The sequence below is a fragment of the Danio rerio genome, chromosome 17, assembly GCF_052040795.2.
Source record: "Danio rerio strain M-AB ecotype USA chromosome 17, GRCz13ab, whole genome shotgun sequence".
Classification (NCBI taxonomy): domain Eukaryota; kingdom Metazoa; phylum Chordata; class Actinopteri; order Cypriniformes; family Danionidae; genus Danio; species Danio rerio.
Window position 1 is genome coordinate 33,507,211 of NC_141037.1, and position 19,046 is coordinate 33,526,256.

The window sequence follows — 19,046 nt, forward strand, 5'->3', positions numbered from 1 at the left end:
CGAAGACCCACTCTGGACCGGGAGACACACTCGTTCGCTCTGAAGTGCTGATCAGCAAGAGGAACCCTCATCGACTCACTCAGAAAGGATCTGAAGCGAAAAGGATGGCGTCTGCTGGCTTCAGGTGTGCTTATATGCTGAGATAATTGCAGATGTCGCACACCTGCGCAAGCTTACGCTGCCAATTAATTTCATTCATTGGCCCGTTCAATACTCTCCAGATAAGCGGCTTCTGATCCGAATCCTCCCATTCATGGCACTGAAGTTCCCCAACCGAAGGGGAACTTTCTACAATAAGCATATCAATTTACACTAATACACAATACAATTCTAAAATTCTAATAAATCTAATAAAGACACAAGAACACTGAAGAACGCATATTGAGAAATAGCCTTTGACCGACTTAAGCAGGAAAAACAGACTCGTCACAACGTAACAAGATTAATCAGATTTTTGTTCTGTTTTAGCGACATAATTAGAACTAAAAAATATATTTTTAGATAATATTCAAATAATTTGTCTCAGCAATCGAACAGTTACACCATAAAAGCCGATTATGTAGATTTGGAAAAAAAAAAGGGAAAAAGTCCTTACAATGAAAATGAAATGAAATGAAATGTAAATTAAATGAAATGAAATGAACATTTATTTAATTTTCTTTGGCTTAATCTTTTTATTCATCAGAGGGTCGCCACAGTGGAATGAACCTCCAACTTATCCAGCATATTGTTGGAATATCAAGCTAATTCCATGCGTTCAATAAAAAAAAGGTCAGTAGAGGGTTTTCTTCAATGTCAAAAATATGAAGTCACCTTGTAATTATAAGGTTCTATCTGCGTTCTGAAGGATTTTGAGATATTGAGCTTCAATGCTTTTGCATTAAATAGCAAACATTATGTGTGTAACATTTGTTTTTTTAAATAAAAAGTCTCAAATTATAAACAATTTATAAAACACATCCCATAATGTAAATAAGTTGTCATGTAATAAGAATATGTCAATAACTCAATTTTGACAAAAATGTCAGATAGAACCTTATAATTCTTAGGTGACGATTAGTCATTTATTAGATACAAATGAATCAGAATTCGAAGACAGAGCTCAGGGTTATGTTACCCCAAAGCAAAACAAGAATTACATTCAGGAGGTTTGCGATAAACTTACATTTCCCTGACTGCAGCATATATACACAACTGATATTAACAGGTGGAGTTTTGGTTTAACGTCACTTAGTCATTCTGCAGTCCTTTGGCTCCTGTACCCAAACATACTTCCTCTTTATGCAACCCTTCCCTGCATACCAGAACTGAACAGTCAAATGACTTCTTACAACTTCTACAAGCATTAAGCTTCTTGTTACATGTTTAGACTTCTTATTAGACAGAAGTCAAATCTGGAGCAAGTCCCCCACACTATATTTATTCTTATTCTGCTATTTTCCTCTTGTCAGCAGTTCCTTCTAAGAGGTATAAAAACAGTACGAAAGAAGAAATATGATTGGGTAATATATGGTATCATACAAAAGAAAAAGATTGATTAATAAAAAATAAATACATAAAAGTAATAATAAAAAAAAACTATTTCCCCACAATTTGTTTTACACAGCAGATGCCCTTCCAGCTGCAATCCAATACTAGGAAAAAATTCCATACACACTCATTCACACACATACACTAAGGCCAATTTAGTTTATTTAATTTACCTATAGCACAACTTTGGAATGTGGGGGGATTTTACCTGCATTGCTGTGGTCAAACAAAAAAACAGCATAAAAAAGGGATTGAGTTGGAAGAGCACAAATAAACACAGTGTCACACACAGCAGGAAAAGGTTGAGCCATTAATATAGCGAGCAGCTCAAAGCACTTTCGTTAATAAATTAAGCTTTTGCATTAGGAGTAATTACAAAGAGAGGAGAGAGAATGATAGAGAAAACGAGAATGATAGAGAAAACGAGAGATTGAGAGAGAGAGAGAGAGAGAACATGAGCCAGTCAGCAAAAGCCGGATGGACTTGTCGACAACTGGTTTGGGCTAAATTTTAATCTCCATCCCGCACTGCTTTAAAAATTCAAGGTTTCCTAAGAGCTCATTAATAAATGATAGAGGACTTGAGCTTAGCGGGCTCTAAAAGTAAGCAGCCGGGGTTCGTGCCCCCAACCCTTCAAATGTTTATGAGGACACTCAGACTCAGCAGTGGACTTAACAAGGCCTGTAGAACTTCTGTGACAACAGAAGGTTGAGGAGCTTTAATGGAAATTACAGTATAAGGTTATTGTGTGCAGAGCGCCTTGTAAAAAATGCCTACTCTGCACACCTGTCCAGATCTTCATATACTGTACACCATTAGGGAATGCTGCATTATCTTTTCAGGATACCGTGATTAGTCTAAATGTGAGTAACCTGCTTTATAATGAGATACAGACCGATGTTAGGATCTGCTGTCATTGACTTTATTGAAGCAATTGCAGAGAAAGTTTACAGCTGGAAAGTACAACTTATTATGATTTGCTAGGGGATTTAAAAGGGTAGCCAACCTGTGCCTATAAGAAAGAGAACAAACAGATCTCTCAATATATTTATTTGTCTTAGACAGCAGTGAGGGTAAATGGAGAGTATTATGGCTTTTTTATTCTTGCTGTTTACACACAGTTCCTGTGAGAAATAGAAAACACAGATTACTAAAATATCTAAATAGGGAGTATTGTTACTTTTTTATTTATAAGGGCATCTACCAGTCATTTCATGAAAATTTTGACTTTTGAAAAAAAGTTCAAGAGTGAAAATAACTGAAAATTTGTCTCTATGTAAACTACAAAACACAATGGACATTACTGTAATGTCAACAATATTCATACAGAGGGGAAAATAAGTATTGAATACATTGTTTTTCCTGGGAATGATATTTCTAAAAGAGCTGTTGATATGGAATTGAACCAAATTTTGGTAAAAACTCAAACAACACAAACATAAAAATAAAACAAAACAGAAGAATAATCAGAAAAATTTGTTGTTATTGTGTAATAACAATAAAATAACACAAGGAGAAAATACTGAAATGAAATATATTTATTACTTTATATAAAAAGCTCTGATGGCAGCTTAAAGAGATCTCTCATATGAAGAATGAAGTCACATGAATTGCTCAAGTGTGTTTTTTTTTCACATACTCTTGATCTTGATGGTTCTATGGGTCTTGTCTATCAAATCTGATCTTTATTTTGTATTTTCTATTGGATTCAAGCCAGGTGATTGTCTGGGCCATTCTACAGCTTGATTTTCTTTCTCTGAAAGCATTTGAGAGCTTCCCTTGACTGTGTTTTGGATCATTGTCTTGCTGAAATGTCCATTCTAGTTTCATCGTCATCATCCTGATATGTAGATGTAATTTACAATGACGAATGGCAGAGGGTTGCTGAATAACTTCTGAGAGATTTCAGCTGCTTCATGCTTTTCTTTCTTCATGTGTTCAATACTTTCCCCCTGCGTTATTTCTTTTTATCATGCATACCTTGGTAAAAATGCATAAATTTGTAAACTAATTAGTATTGTTTTCTATATGGATTTCTATTTAGAAAATTTCAAGTTGACAGCATCTTAAAAAAAATGGTTTCTGAGAAAAAAGTGACATTTAATGCAATGTAAGGTGCTCGATAGAGCTCATTAAACCAATGCCAATATAGCAAAAAAAAAAAAATATAAATATCTTGATAGAAGTAATGTCTGTCACCACTGTAAGCTGTCTTCTGCTAACCATCTTCATATGTTCTGGAGTTGCCCTCAATTGACAAATTTCTGGCCCAGTGTTTTTGATACACTTAATAAAGCTATTAACATAAATCTAGACCCTAACCCCTTGACAGCTCTTTGGTAATTCAGAGAGAGTTGATTGACTGCTGCATCTCGCCAGGTTATTGCTTTTCCTACTCTTTTAGCTAGACGAGCCATTCTTATCTAATGCAAACAGGTAATCCCTCCATCACATGGCATGTGGATCTGAGAAATCTTTAGCTGCATAACACTTGGGAAGTTAAAACGTTTACTTACAGGATCTCTAAGATCTTTTTACAAGAATCCTGTTTTAGACTATATTAAAGGCTTACCCTGTTCAGTTGATATCAGGATCTATTACACAGTAAATAATTAGAAAGAGTACATATTGACTCAACTAAAACCTTTCTTTCTTTATTTTTTTTTACTTTTTTATTGTAAACTTGCTCAATTATGATTTGTTTCTTAATTTTTATTTTTTTAAATTTTTAATTAATTAAAAAAAAATTTCTCGCAATGGATATGTTAGTTTATAATTCATAAATTTAATTTATTTTGAAAGAATATTGGGAAAATAAAAAAGTAAGACTATCTAAATTTTTTCCTATGTTGTATACTACTATGCATGGTCTTGTTAAACACCAACAAAAAAAACAAAACAAAAAACAAAACAAAAATGGTGACGTGTTCAATACCCATTTTCCCCACTTTTTAGAAGATCTTATCTACCAGTTCATAAAAACACACCTTTGCATTACATAGCTCTGCTTTATATAGTTAGTAAGCCAGTGTAAATATAAATCCAATTTTCTCAAAAGCTCAAGGTCCCTTTATTATGTGCTGTCCTTTTTCAAATAACAAAGAGTCTTAGACGTTTAATGCTACAATACATCCTTATGTGTTAAAATGCAAGACACAGCAGAATGTAACAGAACATTACGTCACTGAGTACCAAGATGCATTTAAAAAAATGTGAAATGCAGGGCAGGATAATGGAAAGAACAGGAAGGTCTAGACACGCATAATTTACCAGTTGAACTTATTTTCATTTCTGAGCCACATATTTTTTTTTTTTTTTTTGCGACATGCTCTACGTGCAGTGATCATACCGTGATCCATGTAAGGCACAGAAAAATAATAGAAAATGCAGCAGAATGCATATCCCATTCTGATTGAACAGCACAGTCAAATTGATTCTAAAAGGAAACATTACTGAGAAAGCCGTAGGAAGAGCAACCTCAGAGCAACACAATATTTCCTTCGAGTTGGAAAATTAGATCACATTTTGATTGATATGCAAAGCAAACATAGGACATCTTTGTGTATGTCCAAAAAGAGAGAGTTGCGTGTGTCTGCTGCTTTGTAAGGAGAGTTAATCACTGGGAGAATGAAAGTGCGAATGTGAGAGACATAATAGGACACTATAGACTAATGCACTGAAGTGTTGAATCAGAGCAGCAGTTAAACAGAGTCGTTCTAATAACTCAATTCTCACATATGAGACTTGCTCTGTTGTGTCAGGAAGAAAATGTGATAATATGGGCCTGAAACTGTAACACCACAAAGGAAAAGAGTGAAGGGGGAAAAATATGACGGGTTAAGGTCATGAGAGAGTGCGATGAACATAACACTGATGTTTATACTGCCATTCGTCCTCCCATCTGACCCTAACTGTGTTTATTTACAGTAAGCCACTAACAGCTTGGTTTTTGCTTTCAAACTCGTAATAGCCTCTGAAAGTCTCCGTAGACATTAAAGCCTGTACAATTTCACGCCGCCGTGCTCCGCAAGTGCAAGAAGCCAGGGGTCAGGAGACTTCGGTTTGATTTAGAGCTTTAGAATTGGTCCCGCAAATACTGACAGAAGAAATGACCTAAAGTTTCGAGCTGAACTTCATAGAAGGATCATACCGGTCTAAAGGCCCAGAGCGCAGGTCTAAGCCTGGAAGATAAAGCATGAATAATATATGGCACCAATCTGCAGGGGGGAAAAAAAAGCACAGCTCCTTGGATATCGTCCTCTCTCTTGGCGCAGTGCAAAGAAGGTCTCCTGCCTTGCTGGCAGAAGTGAATCTCATCCAAAAAGTCCTCCAGAGCAAAGCCTCACTGAGCAAATGCTAACCCGGAAATGACCATTTTGGAGGTGGATGAATGAATTACAATGTCCAACTGAGTGTCTAATCATCACAGGTGCAAAAGCCAGGTGTTAACCAGGTGCTCCATCTGTTCCACCATTAAAGCTGTGGTCACACTAGAGTTTGAGCTTGCGGATTTCTGTCATATGGCACTGTGAAAAGGGGCGGGATTAAACAAGATGATTAGACATTTAAAGAAGCGAGCGATCTGTGTATGTTTTAAATTTCTGTCTAGAGAGGTCATGTTTTGATCCTCAGTTGGTCTCACGCAGGTGATGTAATTTCACAGGTCAGAGTTCACCAAGCTTGAACTTTGCAATGCAGTCAACTGCGAAACTCAACGCACAAACTGGCGTTTCCAGTCTGATGCATTCGCTTGAGTATGAAAGGAAGTCTGTGGGGAGAAAGCTACTTTAGCGATTTTAAATGTCATTTACAAAGCTTTAAAAATGTTCGTTTTGTTTCAAGTTTCTATACAATGTAAAATGTATGCAGTTGCTAGCAGTATTGTAATGTAATGCACGTAATGTAATCTAATGGTAAATTAATTTGATCAAAAGCTCCAAGTACCCGTTGGTAACAAAATAATAATAAATATAATATTTTTTTTTATGTGATAAAGTCAGGGTCAGCGATATAAGGTAAATGAATGTTTTTATTTTTTTAAGGTGAAGCACGTTATCACTTTGTGTGTGTGTGTGTGTGTGTTGGTAGTCACTCTCTTCTCTTGTCTGGTCCTCTCCGTTCCTTTAATAATGTGTTTCTCCGGCCCAATCACTTGAGAAAAACAGGTGTTATTTATTATTTCTGATTGGGCCACTGACCAGCTGCCGGTATCTCAACCTGCTCTCCCCACCAGTTAATAACAAATTTTAGTGTAAATTTTGTATTAAAAAAAAAAAAAAAAAATCAACAGTTTATGCTATTGCAACCTAGATCTATCAACATTGACATTGATCTATTGACAAAATATTAAAGGGCAAATAATCTAAAATGTTTGGCAAAAACTAATTTATGTGGAGCTAACTTTGGAAGCTACATTGTGTACTGTCATAAAAACTGGAGGAAAACTTTCACTGGAGGGTTACTTTTTCAAAAGGTACACTCTTGTTCCTTTTGGGTAGTAATATGAACCTTTATGGTACAATATGTACTTTTTGAAAATATATTGCTCCGATGACAGATTTTGAACCTTTTTGAACCTATTTCTGACAGTGTGGCTAATGAGCAAACTAATTAAACTGGTTCAATGTTTACTATTATTAAAGATTTAGAAGGAAGCCTTGCTCTCGAGCACAGACACTGAGCAATGTCCACCTGAAGTTTGGAATTAGCCGTCCATTTTATTCCCCATCACTCACTAGAGTGAAGGGGATCTGGCCACTTCAAGCGGTCGATAAGTAGACATTAGGGGCCAGATCTCGCTATATGAAGGATAGGCAGTGGGGATCAAAATGAACAGGTTTACTCCCAGAGCTCTGGCTTAGAGCCATAAAAACACTAGAACAATAAGCTAAAGCCTGTTCCCATTAAATGGGAAAATTTGATGTTAACACAAAAGATTGATGGCCGCATCTCTAAGGGTGTAAACCCCTGTACGGCTCCAGCTATGGGCCTGCTGTAAAGACATATTGAATGAGGATTTTCTAAAGCTCAGTAATCATTCTCCATATAAAGGCTAGCTTAATTTTATTATGTCACATCTCTCTATGGAGTTGATCATATGCACAGGAAATTACATCTGCAAGTTGTGAATGTCTCTTTAGATATTGGGTTTAAGGACTTAGAGGACAGATTTACTTGTAGAAATCTTGTAAATCTGCCACAGGTCAAGGTGAGGTAGATCTTTTGAATAAATCAGAAACAAAAAGTGACTCAATAGTTCTGATTTGTGAATAAATGACTGCAAGATCTTTTTTAGTGAATAAAAAACAAGTGTAACCATTTTAGACTAATTTGCAGTAAATAACTCTATGACTTTGGGAATCAAAATTAGATAGCATTACCCTTTGAAATCTATGATTAGCAAACCAGATTCTATGAAGCAGTTCTTTTTAGCAAATCAGAAATCAACCATGTGACCAGTATTAACAATTCATGACTTTTATGATTTACTAAATGAAGTGGTATGTCCAGTATTCTCTTACTCAAGAAAAAATCTGAACTCTGTGATTCTTCTTCGTCTTCTTCTTTTTTCTTTCTTCTCCTTCTTCTTCTTCTTCTTCTTCTTCAACAGACAGTGTGACCAGGGTAGGCTGATTCATGAATGGATGGAAGTGGTAATTTCTCTTGAATCAAAACCAATAGCAGTGCAGTCAGATTTACAGATGACTCCAAGAGACAGTTTGATTCATCAAAAACAAACAGCCTGATCATTGTAGTCAGAATTACAAACAAATACCTCTAGTATGCCACTCTTTTTAGTTAATCAGATAAATGTAGCTTGACAAATGTAGTCTAATTTGCAAACAAATGATTCTGTGATTTGGTCCTTTTAAATGAATCGAAAACAGATAGTTTGATCAGTGCAGTCTAATTTGAAAACAAATTATTTTGTGATTCGGTTCTTTTTAGTAAAGTGAAACAAAGACTGTAAAAAGTGAATTTAGACTCCCAAATAAATCCCATCTTGGTTTTCTTCTCTTCAAAGTGAATCAAAAATAGGTTCAATATAGTCTTATATGCAAATTAATGACTGAAAGCGACTATTTCACAAAGTAATATCAAGATATACATTATGAATTTTATCCTAATTAATAATTTTGTCATTTTTAATAATTCCTTTGATATTTGTTCCACATAATTATTTGTTCTTTGTAAGGAGGCAACTAAAACATTTTAAGTTCTCATTGTTAATGCTCATTCTCCAACTAGACCAGCATTAAACCAATATAAACCAAGCCTGATGACAAAACAAACAAGGCCATTCCTTCTGGACCTATCAACTCTAATTGCTTCAGCTCAAATACATAAATGGCATCACAATATGTTTCTCACAGTAGATCTTGTCTACAGTGAATAGCTCCTCCATGCAATTTATGCTGAAGTCTGTTCCTGCAGTTGTGTTCGTTTAAATGGGCAACTCTCTGTAAACTCAATGTTTGACATCTCTTCCAGTGAGGAAGCAGAGAGCACTGCACCATTAGCCAGAATGCCAGTCCCTAATTAAATATTTCCAGCCTCAGTAAAGTCTCGATTCTGACATCTCATAAAATACTACAGAGGACAATCTGCCAGGCCAGTCAGCAGCAGAGACATTTTTTAATATGCTAAATAATGCAAGCGAAAAGATGCGGTCGTGGACAGATAACCATATGTAGCGCAGCACATGCTTCTAGAGATCGTTTATTGTCTTTTTAATGCCACACTGTGCCCAGGCCCATATTATTTAACCTGTTATAAACCTCCACCTTTATCGCTTTAACCTGTGTTGACAACTGTTACCATACACAGTGTTATCAGACAAGCTTTTACACTTTTTCAGGAAAAGTAAAGGGGAGGAAATGCAGTGCTTCATGGAACATTAATGAGAGAAATCATAACATGCAGTAAAATCCCACTATTAAGCTATAAAAACTAATTGACTTTTTTTAATTGGCTTTTTTATTCTAAAAATGTGTGCATATATTATGTGGACTGACGTAGTTTTTGAGCATTTTCTAATGATTTAATGATTGTCCCATCCAGATCAATCTTTAATCATCTTTTAATCTTGATAACTGATCTCTCGCTAATTTGGTTCTTCAAACAAGTTCGCGAATCAGATTAGAATGTCTGGATAAACTGATCTGAGATCGCTGCGTGTGTTGTGAAGGACAGATCTATCGATCCTCGAAATCATGATCAGCAGTGCAACGATTGGCTGACGGCACAGCAGCGTAATGACATCATCTGATTAATATTCAATTATCCATGTGAGCAAAAAAATCCACATTTGTTGTGAGCTGCAGGCTTTACACTTTCATGTGTCAAGTGTATTCATCATGTATTTCAATGCAAATCAATGTATTTAGTTCTACATTTAGAAAAAGATTTTCTTTATTATAGTAGCCGTTTTTTGATCGGTTTACCCTGCAGAAAAATCCAGCTTAAACCAGCCTAGGCTGGTTGGCTGGTTTTAGCTGGTCGACCAGGCTGGTTTTAGAGGGGTTTTGGCCATTTAAAGGCTGGTTTCCAGCTATTTCCAGCCTGGTCTTAGCTGGTCAGGCTGAAAAATGACCTGCTAAATCCAGCTAAAACCAGCTTGACCACCCTGGTTTAAGCTGGATATAGCTGGTTTTGGCTGGGCTCCCAGCCTGGCTAGGCTGGTCAAGCTGGTTTTAGCTGGTCATGTCCCAGCCTGACCAGCTAAGACCAGGCTGGAAATGGCTGGAAACCAGCCTGGAAATGGCCAAAACCCCTCTAAAACCAGCCTGGTCAACCAGCTAAAACCAGCCAACCAGCCTAGGCTGGTTTAAGCTGGATTTTTCAGTAGGGTAAAGAATAACTGGTTGTTTACAAAAGCATTTTTATATTGGTAAAGGTGTCTGCAACTTTGTGAAGCATCAAAGCACTGGTATATTAACTGTCAAAACATGTTTATGGCTGCATAAATGTATTATTGCTTTAAAAAAAGTCACATATTGTGCATTTCTATTATACACAATCTGTACTAAAGCGATCTAAAAAGTTCATATAAATAAGTTTTCTCTTTGCACCACCAGGTGGCAGTCTTTGTACTTTCATTTCGAGGGTGCAGATTGCATAAGTTTTATTAAAATGTATAACTTTATTTATTTTATTAATAACTATAACTTTATATATATAGTTAAAATATGTACCATTTTCCCAAGTGTATATAACTACTACTGTAAGAAAATATAAGAATTTGGAACCTAATTTCTGTATTACCTTTGCTTGAAATGAGCCGATCTAATCCTGTTTATATGAGTTGAACCTGCTCCCGATCAGGTTTGACCTAGCAGAACTGTTGCTATGACAACAACTCTCGGATCAGCTTTGAAGAACGAAACGATCCTGGATCGTGTCAAATCGTAATCCACGTACGAAGAACGGACCCCTGGTGTGTGAACTTTGGGGGTTTTATGATTTGGTCACATGTTGATTGGTCAGTTTGAATGTCTCAGCAGTTGGGCTTTAGTCACATGGTCAAGAAAGATACAAAATATGGGGTAAACTCGGGCTCTGTCTGTTTTCCTGCCCTCTCTATTCCTGGCTTGTCTTTTCCTGCTCTGTTCTGCTCCTCTCCTCCTCTGGTGTCCATCTTCTCTGACTCTACTGTAATCAGGCTAACTTCTGGGCCTGCTCTTTTTGTCTCTCTCTCCCTCCCCCTGTCTCTCTCCATCTACCTCTGGTAACTTTAATTTTACATTTAAGCTGGGTACAATTCATATGATATGTTTTATCATTTCATATTTTAGCATTTTATACAGTATTTTGTAATTAATTCAGTTGTAACCATAGAGAATTATTGTCATTAAATCATTTCATTTTCAAGTATTTGTGAATTATTTTTGATTTAACATCAACATTTAACTGTTCCATATTGCAATACAATACAATCCCATAATATCAACGCTCTCCCACATTTATAGCTATTAATACTGCCCTTATTTCCATTTTTGGTATGAGATTGCATAAGAATGGTTTGACTAGAAATGTACAGTTTTTACCATTATGCTGATAACTTTAATTGCTTGGCAGAACTACAGTTTGAACCGCTGTGGTTAAAACCCATTCTTACAGGAGCTTTCATTAACTATTTTAAAAAGACATTAATAGGAGCCCAACAAAAGAACTTTGACGGTACATTACACTAAATCATAACATGGAAATGTGTGAATCGTCACTCTAAAATTTCTGGGTTATTTTAACCCAATTCTGGGTATAATACAGACTAAATTAACTGCTTGGTTATTATTTTTTTTATTATTAAATTTATAGGACCAAATTTCACCCAATTTGGGTGAAAATAACCCAGCATTTCTTACAGTGTGGTCACCATGATATACTGTATCACATACTTTCATTTTGACAGTTAATTCGTAAAGTGGATGAAATAACAAATATTCGCAAGCACAACCAGATGTGAAGTTCTTGGCATATGCACCCAAGAGAATTGTGCTGTGATTAGCTTCATGTTAGTTCTCTCAAATCTTAGTAAAAAAAATTGGAGAACACGGGTGGAAACATTGACGCTACGTGAAGTTTATTTATAAACTAATTTCAAGAGGATCACATGCTTATGATTGCTTACAGCTCGAAGGCTCGAGGATCTTATGAGCTCACGGCTCTCTCCTGGGACAGCATGCCAGATAAGCTTTATAATCAATCATCAGCAAAGTGTGAACTCTTGAAAAGTAAAAAAAAAAAAAAATGTGCTGAGGAAACAGGAGGATAGAATAATCCATCTCTAAAAGTGAGGAAGCATTCACATCTGCCAACAACGTCTACTTTGACTCTAAAATACTTACATGTGAGTTAGTTCATTGTTTCAACAAAATGCAAAATGTTCACTGATTATTAATATTCATATTTTTATAAGTGTAGTACAGGAGATTTATTTTTTTGATTCTTTACCTTTACCTTGTGGCACATACACTCACCGGCCACTTTGTCCGACTGTTTATTAACTTCTAACCAGCCAATCACATGGCAGCAACTCAGTGCATTTATGCATGTAGACATGGTCAAGACAATCTGCTACATCAAACCAAGCATCAGAATAGGGGAAAAAGGTAATTTAAGTGAAAAAGGTGATTTAAGTGACTCTGAACGTGGCATGGTTGCCAGATGGGCTGGTTTGAGTGTTTTAGAAACTGCTGATCTGCTGGGATTTTCATGCACAACCATCTCTAGGGTTTACACAGAATGGTGCGAAAAAGAGAAAATATCTAGTGAGTGGCATTTCTGTGGTCGCAAATGTCTTGCTGATGCCAGAGGTCAGAGGAAATGGCCATACTGGTTCAAGCGGATAGAAAGGCAACAGTAACCCAAATAACCACTTGCTGCAACCGATGCAGAAGTGCATCTCTGAAAGCGAAACACATCAAACCTTGAGGCGGATGGGTTTCAGCAGCAGAAGACCACACCGGGTGTCACACCTGTCAACTAAGAACAGAAAACTGAGGCTTCAATTCACACAGGCTCACTAAAATCAGACAATAGAAGATTGGAAAAACATAACTTGGTCTGATGAGTCCAATAGAGCCCCTTTGGGATGTGGTGAAACAAGCTATTTGTATTATAGATGTGCAGGTGACAAATCTGCAAAAACTGTGTGTTGCTATCATGTCACTATGGTCCAAAATCTCTGAGGAGAATTTCCAGTATTTTGTTGAATCTATGCCACGAAGGATTTAATCATATCTAAAGGCAAAGGTGGGCCCAAACTGGTACTAGTAAGGTGTACCTAATAAAGTGGCCGGTGAGTGTATTTTTAGTAGCATATTTTGCTATAAGTCTACATTAATTTCCTTCCCAGATGGACATCTACTGTACTTGTTAATGATGATGTAGAGGAATTGCAAGGTTTCAAAATGTACAAACAAAAGAAAGTATAACCTTACCACGAGAAACAAGTTATGCAGGGTTTTTAGAAAAAAACAAAAGGCTTTTTTGACCTTGGATGCATGCATATCTACAGCATTGTAGGAGACCTTTGAAATGAGAGACTAAAATAGCACAATAAAAAAAATTCAATGGTTTCTACAGTAATGCCATAGAATTACTACATCTTCACAAAAAATGCCTTTATTTGTATAAAGCTTGTGTGAATGAGCAATAATAACCAAACAAGCAAATCTTGAGAGTATATTTGCATTTCTGTTGTATACAGTATCATACAGTTACCACGTCAGACAGCATTTTATAAATCTGACATTTGTCTCACATACGCACAACAGTTGCCATTACAGATTAAGGGATTTACAACATAATCCTGTAAAAAAATAAAGAAGGAAACGACATGTGTACTTCAGAGACGTCGCTTAAAATCATGAAAACAGATATGGAAGGATCCCTGCAAGGAGATCAAAGTCTTGAAGCAACAGCGCAGTGCAGGCGCAGTGAGGAAGACAGATTCGTACCTGGAGAGCGATTTGTTTTTGCTTGGCTTTCAGAGAGGCTGTGATAACTGCATTATGTTGCCTGAGCTCTTCTGTAGTGGATCTCAGCTCAACAGCAGCGCTGCGGCTTTGGCCTGCGAGAGCTGAAAGCAGTAGAGTGGAACTATCAGCGCAGACCAGCACAGCACTCGCACAGTCATACCACACATATTCATATCACAACACTGAACAATATTTGCCATTCACTCCATTAAACGACTCCAAAAAGTGAAATGAGAGTTTCAAACGCAGCACAGGTCTCTATTTAAAGCCATGTGGGCTGCGCTTCTAGTGCCACCTGAATGAAGTAGATACTGGACAAACACTTTGCATGAACAATGACTTTGTGGAGTGTAATCCCATTTGTCCAGTAAAGTGGAGAATAGTTTCATTCCAGCATGAGAGCTTTTCTAAAGCCGAGCTGCTAACATATTCATTCAGAGAAATAATAATGCTCTTAAATGACCTGAAAAATCAGGATTGGCATAAAAGGTTCTTTTGAAGTCAGCTGTCAACAGAACTTAGTTAATCTTTGAATCTTGCATGCAGCAATTATACATCTAATGGTTTTCAGTTGCAATTATATTCATGCTGGCTAAAAGTCACTGAAATTTGTTGGGATGTCCAGATCCAACCATGTGATCGGATCGGGATTAACTCCTGATTAGGACTCGAATATAGGCTATATGTATATGTTTATTATTTTTTAACACATCTATAGTTACATGTATGCAGAGACACAGAGTTAGACCTATTACTTGACTTCACACTAAAACAGCAATGTGTGCGACATGACATCACTTTATTGAAGACACTATTGGTGTCAGCAAAATAGAACACAGAAGCAAAATAAGGAACATCCTGGATTTGTTTCTTCACTCTTTTTTATGTATTATAGATGTATCGGATCAGATTTCGGTATTGGTCGATACTCAAGTTCAAATGACTCGGACTTAAGGGCAAAAAAACCCTGATCAGGACATTCCTAGAAATTTGCATACATGCTCTATATAGACATACACACACATGGTATATATTATACAAGGTTTTAACATCTTGTTGTTTATATATAATTCATAGGCCGTTTCTTAAATATGATTTTTTCTAAACAATAATTCACACATAATAGCTGTATAAACTCAATCTGCTTTACATTTTACACTTGCAATAATTACATTGTAGAGGTAAAAATGTAATTAATTTTAAAGATCAAAAACAAACAACAAAAATATATATGAAAAGTTGAATATTTATGGACTATTTAAAGCAGGGGTCTCAAACTCAATTTACCTGGGGGCCGCAGGAGGCAAAGTCTGGGTGAGGCTGGGCCGCATAAGGGATTTCACAAAAAAAAGTCCTCAAATGTCATTATTAACAGTTTTAATTATTTCTTCTGAACATGAAGTGTCCTGAACATTAATAGAACATTGAGTGAAGATTATGAACAGTTCTTCTGAACATGGCATCTTTTGCCTACTCCTTGCTGCCAGAGACTTGACAGCGCTTCTTCTCACAAATCTGAACCACATTTGGCTTTAGAGCGGAAGCAGTTGAGACCCTCAGTATGGCTTGGGGGAACTCACTCAAAACTTCCATTCCCTCACCCAGGCCCGTGCTGAGACCGTCCGAAGGGCATGTGCAGGATAAATTTTTGGAAGGGGGGGGGTTGGTGCAGATCTGCATAGTGGATGCGCGCGTACTGAAGAGCGGTGTTATCGCGCGCGTACTGATCAGCTGTGTTGTCGCGCGCCTACTGAAGGGCGGGACCGAAGGTGTGCCGCGTCGCGGGGGCACTTTTGATCATTTTGGAAGCGCACTTTCTATCCAAGACTAAAAAGGGCATGTGCACTGCACAGGTTGAGCCCTATGTGTGCACGTGCTTGCCCTCACCTAAAAAAAAAAGGCGTATATATGTATAAATAAAACACCCCCACTCCAGTCACATCAGTCTGTACCAGTCTGTATCTACCTATAATATATATAAGATGCAGGCTGTAGCTAGGTAGGTGGCAGGCTGCAGATAGGTAGCTAAGTGGCAGGCAGGGGCGGGAACAGCTTACCTTGGTTCTGGCCGGCGCGAGTTCCCTCCTTACACTTCCCGCCCGTCACAGCGTCTAACAAAGGGGCGGGGTGCGTGGTGACGTCATCGGCATCCCCGCCCCTTTGTTTACACGGCGGGCGGGGAATGCCAGTGACCGCTGTGTACGGATATAATCAGCGGAGCGGGGATCGCACTCTCTCCCCGCTCCGCTGATTCTGTCAGTGTACAGCGGTCGGCGCGGGCCACAAAATATTGCACTGAGGGCCGCAAATGGCCCGCGGGCCGCGAGTTTGAGACCCCTGATTTAAAGTATGGCTTAAAAAAAATGCTCTCTAATTTTCATTAAAAAATAACTGACCTCAGGTTGTGTCAATCGTATTTGGCATTTTTAAAACTATTCTGTCCTTAAAAATGTTAATCAGTTTCCATTTTTCAATTTTTTGCATGCAAAAAAGCCTTTAAAACATGTTTTGTCCAACCCAGGCTCATTGTGAAAATAAAGCCCTGTTTACATTCCTGAAGAGCGCCAAATACATCCCAGGAGCTACTTTCTTTTGCAGTCTGTGCGAATCTACCAGTGGCCGCTGTGTACGCTTTCTGAGATCTCAAATTTCTCTTACGAGTGTCACTCGCGCTTGCTCTTCTCACAAAAATACACCACAGGCCGTTGTCGACTGACTGACCGACTGATTTTCCTACCACTCCCACTTCCCTAAACCCCACCAACAGTGTTTTGAAAAGCAATCAAAAAAAAAGCCCCCTGATTTTTTACCATGTTTTTAGATTTTTTCACATTCTCTCCCTGTTGTTTACTTGTTTATTTTATTTTTTGGCTTCAATTTTTTTGCTTACCAGCTTTCTGGAATTGGTTTTCGCTGGACTCAAACCCCTTTATTGCACTCAATTCTTCTCTGCGTCTCAAGTATACGGAGACTCACTGGATAAACTGGTAACAGTGGGAAAGCCGTCCATACAGAGGTAAGCAGTCAGCTGCTATCGCGAATAGGAATGGCATCATACCATACCTTTGTGTTCGTTTTAAAGACGAAATCCAGCCATACATACCTATAGCTACATAATTTATGATCCCTAGAAATGTATATGCTACATTTTCAGATTGAGCCTTTGTTGATTTTGACAGCCACAAGTCAAAGGCAAAATACAGATTCTCATCACTTGACCAGCATCATAACTTTATTAAAAATACAGTGCATCAATTAATATAAAGACAGAATGTGGCAGACAAAAATTTTTTTAGTCATTTGAAAAAAACACGTTCGGACTTCAACGTGCAAAAACCTTTACACTACCAAACTGTTCACTCTAAAAATTCCGAGGAGCATTAAAAGATTTAGAGGGCTCCATTGATACCCGTCACTAACTTTTCAGCTCAAACAATAGATAGAGTTGGGGGTGTAGCAGGCAAACTAAACAAGAAGATATAAATGGAATGTAAGCTGTGGGCTGTACAAACCGCCTGGAGATAAAATTGATTTATTTAATGTGTTGTACATGACATGGAGTCCAACCTATTGTGTTTTATTAATGTCTACACTTGCCACGAAGCTAAACTCAACCTACTTGCGGTGCAACTCCTTCCTACTTCGAGATCTCTGGGCTGCAGTGATAACATCTTGGACTAAACCATAAGACAGACACACAGAGACAGATAATGGGTAAAACAAGTCTAAATACTAACATTGCTTTTACATGATGAAGGAATTCAACCTGAAAACGTACCTCTATATACATTTCTGGAGAACACCAAAAACGTCCCAGGAGCAAGTATTTTTTTTTTTGGAGTTTTTGTTTTTGCGAATAAACCAGAGTTAAACTATGCAGAGCTGTGGCCCTAGGAATTGAGTTTGAGACCATTAGACTGACCTATCGACTGACCCACCTTCCGTAAATCCAACCAATATTGTTTTTAAAAGCACCAATTAACCAGTGCCCACTCACTTCCCTAAACGCAACCGACAGTTCTAAAAAGCAATACAGAAAAAAAGGCCTAGACTGATTTTTACTTTGTTTTCAGATTTTACCACATTCTCACCCTGTCATTTACTTGTTTGTTTTATTTTCTGGCTTCTGTTTTTGTCTTACCTGCTTTCTTAAACTGTTCTTTGCCAGACTCGAACCCCGTCATCGTGGTCAACTCCTCTCTGCATTTCAAGTCTGCAGACATACATGGCGAGCTAACTGGACAAACTGGTAACAGCAGGACAACCTCCATAAGGAGATAAGCGGTCAGCTGGTAGGGCCGAAAAAAGAACGGTGTAATAACGCCCCACAGCGTTTGTTTTAAAGACGAAATGCAGCCATATGCACCTCTGGCTACATAATTTCCAATCTACAGAAACATAAATAGAGCTACGTTTTCAGAATGAGTCTGTGTTATAGGAATTTGATAAATTCTGGAAAAATAGGCCAAGTTTATGACCCCCCCCCCATAACCCTATGCCATTGCAATCTCAATGCACAACACAAATCACAACAATTTGTCTCAGACATAATTGTAAAAAAAAAAGAATTCAACAGTCATACGAAGCAATATTTTAGCCCTATAGTAAACAGCATGAAGTGCTATCCCTGGACCATTACTGACACGACAGGTTACAAAGGCACTTGTATGCATTTACAGAATAAAAAAGGAGTATGAGCTTTAAAAGAGGCCAAGCAGGCCTGCAAACACATCATTTAACACAAGCAGCCTGCAATCCCCAGAGGGAGGTCAATGTAAGAACATGAGGAAAACATCATTGCTCTCTGTTCTCTCAATGAGGCTTTTAGGTTTCTGCAGCGATATCATTTTTTGGTTGTTCGAAAGATTGAATGTTGCAGTGAAGAAGGTGGATAGCCCTGTGTGTGATACAGATGAAGAAAAATAGAGTGGATTCTGACTGAGAGGAGCGAGTGATGGAGAGGGCAGGAGAAGATGAGATCGCAAGAAAGCAATATAGATTGAGGAAAGAGGCTGAGAAAACCCAATTTTGAGA

General features: G+C 37.6%; 1 protein-coding gene and 1 long non-coding RNA gene across 2 annotated transcripts in view; one reads left to right on the forward strand and one right to left on the reverse strand.

Annotated features, from left to right (window-relative positions):
* LOC147839992 (uncharacterized) overlaps positions 1–19,046 on the forward strand; it is a 782,854-nt gene that overhangs the window by 748,528 nt on the left and 15,280 nt on the right. The window lies entirely within an intron of this gene.
* Positions 6,936–18,927, reverse strand: LOC147839994 (uncharacterized). The gene is made up of 4 exons (XR_015513550.1): positions 16,348–18,927; positions 12,866–15,266; positions 10,947–12,758; positions 6,936–9,701 (listed from the first exon to the last, which is right to left on the reverse strand). It is a non-coding gene; the product is annotated as an uncharacterized LOC147839994 (long non-coding RNA).